The sequence below is a fragment of the Bufo gargarizans genome, chromosome 5 (assembly GCF_014858855.1).
Source record: "Bufo gargarizans isolate SCDJY-AF-19 chromosome 5, ASM1485885v1, whole genome shotgun sequence".
In the NCBI taxonomy this organism is placed as follows: Eukaryota; Metazoa; Chordata; class Amphibia; order Anura; family Bufonidae; genus Bufo; species Bufo gargarizans.
This window is the reverse complement of record NC_058084.1, coordinates 75,634,274-75,647,028: the sequence shown is the minus strand read 5'-3', so window position 1 is coordinate 75,647,028 and position 12,755 is coordinate 75,634,274. Positions and strand designations below refer to the sequence as shown.

The window sequence follows — 12,755 nt, the reverse complement described above, 5'->3', positions numbered from 1 at the left end:
ACCTTGAATTCTGAAAGTTTACACTCCCCTCATAATGTATACAAAATAGCAAAGATTACTGCCCACGTGGCACACATCAATGTGCCAAGATCGACTTTGATTCCGCAATTTATCAGCTTAAAGGGCCACTAAACCCAGAATCCAAAAAGAAAGAAAAAAAACAACCAACAAAATGTAGCATTATATGTCTTTGCTCTTGATCTCTCAGGCTGCAGCCATGTCTTTTACCCCTCTGATGCTAGTGCACGCGAGTCAGGAAGTTTAGAAGCCTGGGTTTAGTCCAGATTATTTTGGTCTACACCATGAGCCTGGCCACTTTGTTAGAAGGAATCTCTTAGTTACTAATAGCACAAAATAGATTTGGTAAAAGTGGCAGCCATATGGCCAATGGTACCATCTGTAGTACATGCATAGTACCAGCCATAGTACATAGAGCTGAATAGCTAATCTGCCTAAGGCCTCTTTCACACTACAGTATGTTGCATTCAGTGTTTTGCGTTCCGTTTTTCACGGATCCGTTGTTCCGTTTTTTGCTTCCGTTGTGGTTCCGTTTCCGTTCCGTTGTTCCGTTCCGTTTTTCCGTATGGCAAATACAGTATACAGTAATTTCATATTAAAAATTGGGCTGGGCATAACATTTTCAATTGATGGTTCCGCAAAAAACGGAACGGATACGGAAGACATACGGATGCATTTCCGTATGTGTTCCGTTTTTTTTGCGGCCCCATTGACTTGAATGGAGCCACGGACTGTGATTCTCGGCCAAATATAGGACATGTTCTATCTTTTCAACGGAACGGAAAAACGGAAACGGAATGCATACGGAACACATTCCGTTTTTTTGCGGAACCATTGAAATGAATGGTTCCGTATACGGACCGTATACGGAACGCAAAAAACGGACCGTATACGGAACGCAAAATACTGTAGTGTGAAAGAGGCCTAATTGTGCAGATTTGCCTTTCAGAGGCTTTAAAAGCTGGGTAGCATGTGGAGGTACGCTGGAGATCACCTCCAAGCTTTCCCAGACTGCAGTATGACAGATCAACATGTTTATGAACTGGTAAATCCCCAGTACTGTAGAATAACTAGCTGTATTTATTAGCCAGGAGCCTGGAAAAGCTGAATAAGAATCCTCCATGCTGTAGCATAGCTAGACAGAAATTTCATTTAGGGTCCTGGGAAAGCTGGATAAAAATTTATGACGATAATGTCTATAAAGCACTATGGAATATGTTGCAGCTATATAAGCGAGTAAAATAAATAAATATGTACCTGTAGTAGGGACTGCTACCTAAATAAATCCCCCTCATCACTCCTAAATAGTGCCATAGCTAGATAGCTTTGCCGTTCAAATTTATAGAAAAGCTGGGTTACTGTCATGTGCATCTACAGCAGGGGTTGGCAACCCCTGTCACGTGTGCCAGAGATGGCACGCAGGCCATATTTGACTGGCACGCAGTCACACTGCATCTTTAATTTTTTAAATATCAGACTCGCTACACAGGGTCTGCTAGGCCAGCCCCGCATGCTTCCTGCAGTGCCAACCAGCTACGAGACTCCACTGCCTCACGTTGGCTGGCTGAGTACTGATGCGCTACACAGAACCCATCACCAAGGCCCGCCCCTCACACTTCCCGCCGTGTCAGCCATCTTCAGACTCGGCTACCTCAAGGGCTGGCTGCTGTACCGCTAATGTTCCTCGATTGCTGTTCTGCTTGCGCAGCTGACAGCATAGAGATGGGATTAATGACACAGGTGACAGAGATGGGAGTAATAGTGACACAAGTGACCATTAAGGAGATGGGAGTAGTAGTGGCACAGGTAACAGCAGAGGGTAAGGAGTAGTAGTGGGATAGATGACAGCAGGGGATGGTGTCCTGGGGAAGTCAGATGGAAGGTTGATAGTGAGCTTGGAGAATGGGGGACACTTTGTGACCAGGGGCGTTGCTAGGGTCTGAAAACATCCGGGGCACAAGCCCACTGTGTTGAAATTGCACATTAAAAGGCATGCTTAATGGGGTGTCCTTGTTTTACGCAAATGAAGTGCAGTACTGCAGACTGCAGTCATATAATACAACATTCAGTAACTTTCCAATATCTGTTATGTTTCATTTCCTCATCACTGCAGAAATCTTTGCTTGGGCACTTTAATATTTGATGGGAGTGGACCCTGGGCAACCCCACAGATCATCCCCCCACCCCCCTTGTGCTTGTTCCGCTGATCCACTACTTGCGGGCTGCGCGGGCATGAGTTCAGTCAGTGCGGCACGTGATCCCGCGAGACCAGTGACCTCCCGCGGCGGGTCTCGCAGGATCACGGGATTGTGCACCAAAGTGACTGAACTCATGCCCACGCAGCCCGCAAGTAGCGGATGAGCGGAACAAGTACAAGGGGGGTGGGGGATGGGATGATCTGTGGTGGGTTGCCCATGTTCAAATCAATATTAAAAAGGGCCCTGGAATAGCCAAATAAAATAAAATAAAAAAAGCTACCAGGCCAGCACCGGGGCACTGGACAAAACATCCAGGGCTCAAGCCCCAAATGTTTTGACCTAACGACGGCCCTGTTTGTGACTAAATTGTGGATGGGTTTAGGATGGTGAGCCTGCATGTGACTGCTGGGGGTTATGGGGGGACAATGTGGGGCAAGCTGACAACTTTGGGGGTGTTAGAAGATAGCGAGCCTGCATATGATTGCTGGAGGGATGGGGGAGCAAGCTTCTGACAACTTTTGGGGGTTGGGAGGATGTTGAGCCTGTATGCGACTGCTGGGAGTAATGGGGGGTCAATGTGGCCAAGCTTCTGACAACTTTGGGGGGTGGGAGAATGGTGAGACTGCTTGTAACTACTGGGGGAAATGAGGGAACAATGTGGAACAAGCTTCTAACAACTTTAGGGAGTGTGGAGGATAGTGAGCATACATGTGATTGCTAGGGGGGTATGGGGAGCAAGCTTCTGACAACTTTAGGGGGTGGAGGATAGTGAGCCTATATGTGACTGCCAGAGGGACCTAAAAGTCTCCTCATATGAACTAAAGCTGGATCATCTTTGCAAAGCAAGTCAGGAACAAGGGTCGCATTGAGAGGTAAGTTAAACTGATTATTTTTTTTGTCTCATAGTTTGTGTTATATGACTTTCCTGTATTGCCCGGCACACTGAGCGCTTTAACTTTGAAATATTTTTTTTTCTTAAATTGGCACTCCATCCGAAAAAGGTTGCCGACCCTGGTCTACAGAATGCTAACTTTACTGAGATAAATCCCCCTCCTCACTGCCAAATATTTCCATGGCTCGGACGATTTGCCTTTCATGGTCCTGGATAAACTGGGATACTTGCACTATGTAAAATTAACATTACATGGACACTGTCTACAACTCCACAAAACTTGTAATCCAGATCTTAACACTGATGAATGTCAAAGTTTGCTCAGACAGACGGAGAAATTCCTTCTGGCACCTGGGAAAGCTGGGTAGCACTTTCTATAGTGTCAGTGGTCTGGTACTGTCTGCTATCCCTGCACACATACAGCGGGAGGTTTGGTAAGAAGATGCGTTCAGTGTCTATTGAAGCGAATGCAGTGTTAAGCTTCGCCCCTTCCCAAATATGAGCTCATGCAGTTGTACAAAGCCGATCTCTAGCCAAAGATGGACATACAGGGAGAATTCAGACCTTCTCTACATGCAGGATATGTGTCTAAATGCTTTCTGCAGCAGATGTCAATGAAGAAAGGACTAAGTACAAAAAGGAGGAGATTTATTAAAACTGGTGCAAAGAAATTTAGAGCTTGTGGAAAATGATCGGTTGCTATAGGGAAACTACGTCAGTTTTCATTTGCACCAGTTTTCATAAATCTCCCCCAATGTTTCCTGAGCAGGTTATGCTTCTTTTTGCTTGTTTTTCAGGGTTTATGTGAAAAAAAATATGGGGCAGTAATGTGTTAAAACCTAGAGTTTATTAGGACAATTAAGATCCCATAATAGGGAGGAATTAGCCCCTACCAGACAAACAACGATTAGTGACCTACGTAAATAGGTCACCTACAGGTCACGTCCACTACCACACTATGAAGGAGGCGGGGGTGGAAATGACCAATAAACAGACACTGCATTAAATCTACGACGGTGTGCCATAGATCTATTAATATGCCAGTAGGCGAGAAAAGGGTAGATCTTACCGGTGGTACGTATCATGACCTGTAGTCCAGTACACAGGAGGAGATTCTTGTGCTTGAATGCGTCCTCTAGTCGGTTGTACCTTGGTGCCAAAGGGCTGCAGGGAAAGTCTGTCCCTGTTGATGCCCTACTTGGCCTATGAATCCCAAAGGTAACCTCCTAACACGGGGTCCTCGCCCCGCAAGGGGTGGCCCTGTCCGGAACCTGACCCTAATAAATGAACCCTAGGTAGCCCTGTGGGGACAGGGGAAGTTGCCCTATTAGAGATGAGAGCTACCAGGGTGTGGGGAACTAGTGATGGTGGATATATTCAAAGTTTTATTAGGGTCAGGTTCTGGACGGGGCCACCCCTTGCGGGGCGAGGACCCCGTGTTAGGAGGTTACCTTAGGGATTCATAGGCCAAGTAGGGCATCAACAGGGACAGACTTTCCCTGCAGCCCTTTGGCACCAAGGTACAACCGACTAGAGGACGCATTCAAGCACAAGAATCTCCTCCTGTGTACTGGACTACAGGTCCTGATACGTACCACCGGTAAGATCTACCCTTTTCTCGCCTACTGGCATATTAATAGATCTATGGCACACCGTGGTAGACTTAATGCAGTGTCTGTTTATTGGTCATTTCCACCCCCGCCTCCTTCATAGTGTGGTAGTGGACGTGACCTGTAGGTGACCTATTTACGTAGGTCACTAATCGTTGTTTGTCAGGTAGGGGCTAATTCCTCCCTATTATGGGATCTTAATTGTCCTAATAAACTCTAGGTTTTAACACGTTACTGACCCTTATTTTTTTCACATTTCTCTTGTTACAGAGCAGTACACCCCGGGAGGGTGCTTTTGCACCTTCTCCCTTCAGGGATTATCTATTTTTTGGGGGGTTTATCCCTTCAAAAAGATGCTTTAGGAGAGGAGAGCATACTGCAGCCTGCTATGTACCGTGATAAATTGAAGCTGCAGAAACCAAACAGAGAAACGTTTTCAATAAAACCAATTGTAAAAATGCTTTTAAGCTAAAACGGAAGAAAAATAAGATGTCCCCATGCTGCTCCTTGCCTTTAATCTGCGCACTATGACCGTTTTTTTGGCGTAAAAGACTATCAAGATCTACGCTAGCTAGGGGCACGCACTGACTGCCGGAGATGTGCCTAATTTATGACGAGGCTTCTGATAGAGCAGGGGAGATGATAAACTTGCCGGAAAACAGCAGTCTATGATAAATCTCCCCCTCTTTTTGGAACTTCCATTCGCACACATCAACATCATGAAGCGCCTGCTCACATTCAGCTCCACGAAAGGGTTGTCCAGGTTTTTGTTTTTTTCTCAACTCCCCCTTCATTCCAGGTCCATGTCTTCTGGTTGTCCACCACTGCAGCCAAAGGCCTCACCAATGACGTGTCCTCAAGCAGCATGTCACCACTGGATCATGTGCCACCTGGAAATATGTCTCCACTAAGGCTAGTCAACGGCTTCAGCGGCTCACGTGACCGCACCCATGCAGAAGTCTGGTGAAGCTAGCCTGGGATTGGAGGAGCCGGGACAGAGCAGCAGGGAACAGGTAAGAATAGATCTCTTCACAGGTACTGCTGGGTGAAGGGGGAATTAAGAAAAGCCCCGGTCAACACTTTGAGATCTATTGAGTAGCAGTAAAAGAAGGGAAGACTCCAGATAAAAACAAGCAAGACGTACAAGATGGCATTGATTTAATAGACTATAGTCAGAAGCCCACTTTAAGCGACAATGCTGCATCCACACTTCTGTAGGTCACAGTCAATGCGAGAACTGTAAATGGTGCTGGATCTCATCTAAGATCTCACCTGTTTTTAACCAGGGTTCCCAGCTCTAAAGGACAATGAAAGGTTCCCCAACACACTTGGTCACTTTTAGGTGGTAAACCTAGCCAAGCCAAATTATAGCACTGAACAAGAAGTACCCGACCTTACGACAAGCTTCAGGAAGGCGGCAATGGCATTTGGGGCTCCCTAGGAGAAGAAAAAATTTTCAGGGGTTCAGATGCGCCAATAAAGTTGGGAACCATCAAAGGGATTGATTTAGAGGTAAAACAGCAGATGGCCTTTAAATACCACAATGATGTCTCTGTCTAAAACTGGACACACACAAAAAGCCTCCCCTCCGACATTTTCACAAGTGACAGATTTTATTGCGGCTTGTGACAAAAAAAAAAAAAAAAAAAAAATCACATGAGGGTGGTTTCTGCAGCACAGATTTTTTACAGCCTCATTAACGTGAATGGGATAGTTGCATAAAAGTTTGTGCAAAATCTGCAGTGTGAATATACCCTAAAAAGCGTGGATAGCGCTGGTGATCTACCGCTGTCAGTGGCACTTACACTGGGCACCGCGTCAGGTTATAAGTCCAGCAATTAACTGAACTGCGCCCCCTACTGCTAATACAAGGGTAATAGCACTATAAAAAAAAGAGTATGTACACACTCAAAGAGGTTAGCCCATCTGGGACACTAATGGCATCTTGCTAGGATATGCCAGGACGGGTCCCACCTCTGGGACTCATTCCTATCTCCAGAACGGAGCCCCTAAAGTGCACAGAGAGCGCTCTCCCCCACCCTCTGTTCACCTCTATGGGAGTTCTGAAAAAAGGCAAGCACCGGCTCTGCTATTTCCGACAGTCCCACAGCAGTCAATGGAGAAGTTTCCGCGGACACGCTCTCCTTTTCACCAATATGGGGCTATAAAGGAATATGGATTATTATTTACTGTCAGCCATGTTCTCACACCCACCATTTGCTGAAAGGTAGCAGAGGTAGTGAGCGCCACAGGGGGGGCCCCGCTTCAAAGCCAGCAGATGGCAGAGGACCTCTAGCAGTCCACCAGTGTTTACAACTTTTCACACTTCCATTTAGCCAGCCAGGAACCCAGCTAATGGAACAGGAAAGAACTCTCTGCAGGAGGTCTAGTCCATTCCCCAGTTCAATGGAAATTATCAGACTTTCTGGGGCCGGCAGTTCATAAGGAATTATGAATCGCCCGGCCATCACAGGCACAAACTGGATACATATTTGTGTCCCTGTGGCCACGATAAACAGGTCCGTGGTCATGGTTTGGTGGTGGGATGCCAGGGAAGGGAGATATACATATCCCCCCACAGAAACTAAATAACGGTACCATGCTTGGACTCTACTTGTAGCCGGAACCCAGGCAGGTCTGTTGGTCCCAGAACCATCTCCCTGTGACCTTCTGGTCTGGAGCTATGAACCCTAAAGGGTTTTGTGGGTCATTGAGCTGCCAGGATCAACAGGGAGGGGGGACCCTTCCCAGAGACGGGAAGAGGAGGGTCCGGCTACAGTTTAAAAGGCTTATGCCAGCAAGCGGGTGCATCTTTTCTCTGAAGGAGGGTCACATCGTGCCATGTGTTTAGCGGGACCTGCAACCTGCTGACATCACTGCCCTCCATGTGAATACAGCTCATTACAACCCAAAAAGACTCATCCATCTGGTAAACTGACTTTTGTTCTGCTTAACCCTGTTTGTACCATACCATCTGTATTTGTAACCTCAGACCACTGTATATATTCCTCGTGTGTATAGTGTATTGTCTAATGAGTCCTTACGGCGATTAAATATATAATTTAATCTTGTATCTCGATCACGAAGCCCCACGTCCGTGTTTCGGCCTACTAATACGCCACCGCGGGTTGGTTTCTTACCCTATATTATCCCGGGCTTATATCAAACAAGAAACTGGTGGCAGTCTTCCCGTGTTGAGAACGGACTCTTTCACTGTGGCAGTGAAAAGGCTCTCACAAGCTTGTTGCCTCTCTGTGCCCTTGTGGACAGGAGGAGTCTGTTAAAATTGTACCAAGACTGACGTTACCCGCTCCTCCAGGAGGGCGTAACATCACGCCTTGGTAACCAGTGACCATACCATATCTCGTGAGCTCAACGTAGTTGACGTCTGACGTAAAGTGGGCACGAGGTGCGGTATTCGTCACAGGGACTTTCAAAAACAGCTGAACGTGATCACTCAGAACTTCCATAGCAATGAATGAAGAGCACGTTGCACATGTTTGTTGCGCTCTTCTTCACTTCGGGTACCCAGTTCTGGAGATAGGAGCGGGTCCCAGAGGTGACACTGATGGCAAACCCTTGTCAGTATCCAAGATAGGAATATTTCTTTTAAATTTAGGCACAGAATCCACATCAAAATGCCACATGTTTTCTGCGCTTTTTTGATGCAGTTTTCCATTTGACATGTTTTTTTTAGACAGATTTTGATTGAATTTCCACACAGAACGCGCATGCTGATCTTTTTTCCACAACACGTATTATCAATCAACGCGCAGGTGAATAAAAATGTTCTGCATAAACTCCTGTCCAGATTTCATATTGAAAACAATGGGAGGCGGACAGACAGCGGACTGACATGTGATATCTGCTGAGTAATCATGCCCTTAAGCAGGGTAGTTTCCCATAAGGGCTCATTCACACAAGTGTAATGGCTCGATGTCCGTGCTGTAGACCGCATATAGCGGTCAGCAATGCACAGGCACCAGCCGTGGGCACTCCGTGCTGCGGACCCATTGACTTGAATAGGTTTGCAAGTTACAGTCATAGATATAACATGTTCTATCTTTTTGCGGTGCAGAGGCATGGACCCGAAAGCCCACGGAAGCGCTTCGTAGTGCTTCTGATCTGTGCCTCCACACAGCAAAAGATAGGTGATGTTCTATCTTCAGTCGTACCTTGCGGATTGCGGACCCATTCAAGTCAGAGTGCATACGGCCAGTTCTCGGATGTTGCGGACCTGACATGAGCGAGCCAACCATACTAGCACGTCCCGCTGGCCCTCCGAGTACGATGGGTGATGTCATCGCATGTGTATATCAGAACGAATAGGAACACATTGCATAACCAGCAAGTGAGAGGGGTCCTGCTGCCTGCTCCACAGTAACAAACACGCAGTTGTTCTGAAGCCTCACAACCTATTTATAACCGCTGGCACTCATACGGCGGTCATATTTATATCCTGCCGGGCGGCATCTAATCCATTAATAAATGATTTAGCCTTAAAGGACAAGCAGATTCTAGAGACAGGAATGGATCCTTACGGTCACAGCATTGGTTCTCCAGCATCGCCTGTATTACCAGTGTACACTGGGACCACCAAGGATCTTCCCTCCCCAAGAGTCTGATAGTACAGCAGGCAATGAATGTGAATATATGGCAGTGCCAGTGTATGTGCCCCCTGACTGCAAGAGAAAGTGCCCAAGTAGAGCTAACAGGGGGCATGCTGCTTTAAAGGAAAAGAGGAGGTTTTGGGACGTCCTGACAGAGCGGACAGCAGCTGCCAATGGTACTGCCCCTCTCCTGCACTATGACTGGCACTACTGAAGGGAATGACAATTCTGACAGATGTTAGTACATGCATGTAGGTTTACCAAGGGTGAATACACTCTACTAAACGGGGTCTGGACAATAAGTGATGAGATAAATCGGGGGGGTTTTGAGAACAAAGGAACCTTTTGGTTTTTACCGGCTGTCCATGCTCAGTGCCTGGTATCACAGCTGAGGCCGGTGCTGCGTCTGATAAAAGGGCTCCTTGTGATCATGGTCAGCAGGGGTCCCGGTGGTCAGACCACACCAGACAAAAGCTTATATTAAAGGGGTTGTCATGAATCAGTAAATCATAGCTGCTTTCTTCCATTAAGTAGTGCCACGCCTGTCCTCAGGTTGCGTATGGTATTGCAGCTCAGCCCAGTCACGTCAGTGGAGCAGAGGTGAAATACCAGGTGGCACAACCAGTAGACCGGTATGGTACAGTTTCTGGAAGAAAGAAGCTGGGTTTTTCTATTCTTGCACAACCTTTATATGTATAAGTTTTATATGCTATGTACACCTTTGGAGTCATTTTTTGACATTTTAAGCTAAAAATTATTTTTTCAATAGGTCTTTATTAAAAATTCAGAACCCTTGTCTTTGTGCAGCCTTGAGTTTCTCCAGTAGCAGGATCTGAGGTTTCATGGCCCCTTATCTCTGACCCTTTAAACACTCAGTATAGCTCAGTTCTTATCTTACTGGTAAGAACGAGGCTTAAATAAGTGTTTATGGCCTTTTAGTAGTTTAGAGATAAGGTTTATTAGATGACCGGTGTGCCGTTAGATTTCCCTACCTCCTGAGCATTCCCTACCCTCGTCACTTCCGGCTGCACCGGACATGACATGGGAAGGTGTGCCACACCACGCAGGCGCACAATGACTGGGTAGGGAAATGTCACAGCAGAGTTAGCTGGACACTGGCCGACACTGCCCATGCGCTGGGAGCCTCACCAGCGGTTAGGGAAGGGAAAAATGAAGGGCCAGTGCTTTTACCCTAACCGCAGGTGAGGCTCCCAGCGCATGCGCAGTGTCGGCCGGTGTCAAGCTGAGAACATTCATCTGATCACCGTGCCTGCACACTGGCCCGTAATTTTTCCCTACTCTAACCACTGGTAAGGGTCACGCGCATGCGCAGTGTCGGCCGGTGTCCAGCTAACTCTGCTGTGAAATTTCCCTACCCCGTCGTTAGGCGACTGCGCGGCGCGGCACACCTCCTCACGTCATGTCCGGTGCCCGTCGGAAGGGACGAGGGTAGGGAAATCTAACGGAACATCGTCACAAAGTGAAAGTTAAAGTACCAGTCACACAATGGCTCAATATTTTTAATAAAGACCAATTGAAAAAAATATATTTTTAGCCCCAAATGAGTAAAATGCAACCATAAAAAAAAAAAAAAAAAAAAAAAATCCACCCAAAAGCTGTCCATAGCCTTTATCAGTTATTACTGTGAACAAGCCCATTAGAGGGGGAAATCCAGACTTCCGGACATAGTAAGTCCTGCAATGTCACAGAGACAGGTCAGCTATGACTGGGAGTATGTGCGTGTACAGCTGGCTGGCAGTATACACTGTAGCCTGAAGGTGACACGTGTGGTGGCAATTCATGGGCAATATGGCTGGCATAATCATATGGTAAAAGGGATATATGGCGCACGGCTGACATTATATTTTTATAAGGCAAAGTATGGAGCCTTTGATACAGATAGGATTTGGGTAAATACACATAGGACAAATTTGATTTCAAGTGCCAGATACTTTAGTTTCTCCCAGAGATAAGCGGCATTAGAAGTGTCCCACAGATTATCATCCCAATTTGCTCTAATTAAAGTTCTAGAGGTTGGTGCAATGTTAAAGGGGTTTTCCAGGATTTTAATATTGATGATCTGTCCTCAGGATAGGTCATCATTATCAGATCAGCTGTTAGAAGAGACCTTGAGAGCCGCAGCCTATTCCTGTGCTGGTGACATCCCTGTATATTGGTCACATGGTGTAGTTGTAGCTCAGCCCTATTGAAGTCAGTGGGGCTGAGCTGCAATACAAAGTACAGCCACTATACGATGTATGGCGCTGTGCTTAGAAAGCTGCTGGGAGTCTGCATCACCCACCAAAGCTCTGGTAAGCGTAATGGCTCCCTTAAACAGCTCATTGGTGGGGCTGCCAGGACCTGGACCCCTACCTATGCGATAATGATGACTTATCCTGAGGATAAGTCATAGTTACCTTTTCCAGGATAACCCCTTTAAGAAATCTGCGCAAAACGGATACATTTGTAAGCGGGGGACACTCATCTTAAAACACACCCAGGCTAACATTACACATGAAGTCGTCAGCCGCTTGAAGGAGGACTTTTAAAGGGGTTGTCCCATAACTGGTGGCGCATCATTAGGATATGCCATCAAAGTCAGATAGGTGCGAGGCTCCAGAATAGGAGAGCGCTCCACACACGCTTTGCATTCATTTCTACAGGAGATCCAAAATAGCTGAGCGAGTGCGCTTGGCAATTTTGGAAGTCCAATACAAATGAATGGACAGCACGCCACGCAAGCGTGGCCACCACCCCTTTCACTTCTATGGGGCTGCCAGAGATAGCTGAGCCAGGAGGCTGCTATCCGCTCATTTCGGGGATCCTGTTCTGGAGATAGTGATCCGCCACCAAGTCTGCCAAATTTAGCAAGTGGGTGATCGCGTCCAGTCTTTCCTGTCAATGGCAGAAAATGCCAACATGTCCAGTCGTGTTCTCACAAGAGATAATCCACCACCAGAGGTGTCCTTGCTGGGCCAGGTGTGCATGCGTTTGTGGTCAGGTAAGACCGCCATGTACGGTGTGCGACCAGCTTTAGGGCTGAAGCTGAATAAATCGTAAAGATCCTGGTTTATAACCACATGCTGCCATCTTCCCACCGATAACCGGGCCAGGAATGGAACATATGGGGACGTCTTCTCACAGAAGACATAAGAACGGAATTCAACTTTACCGACGTATCTTCAGATAACGAAGTTCCAACAATCCAGCACAAAACTGCAAGATAAAATGGAGTCTCACAACAGCAGATGCAAAAATCTATATTTCTCAGAGGCAAAAACAGATAGAAAAATGTTTTATCGTCTGTCATGTTTCCTATGAAAGTCAAATAACCAAAAATATTGGAGAAAGCGGTATGTGTCAGGTCCTGCTGCACTAAAGGGCGGTATAACAAACCTTCGAGGACTGCCTAGTTTCCAGACGTTCC

General features: G+C 46.7%; 1 protein-coding gene across 3 annotated transcripts in view; it reads right to left on the bottom strand.

Moving 5' to 3' along the window:
* WWP1 (WW domain containing E3 ubiquitin protein ligase 1) overlaps positions 1-12,755 on the bottom strand; it is a 111,359-nt gene that overhangs the window by 62,585 nt on the left and 36,019 nt on the right. The gene's annotated exons all lie outside the window — the stretch shown is intronic.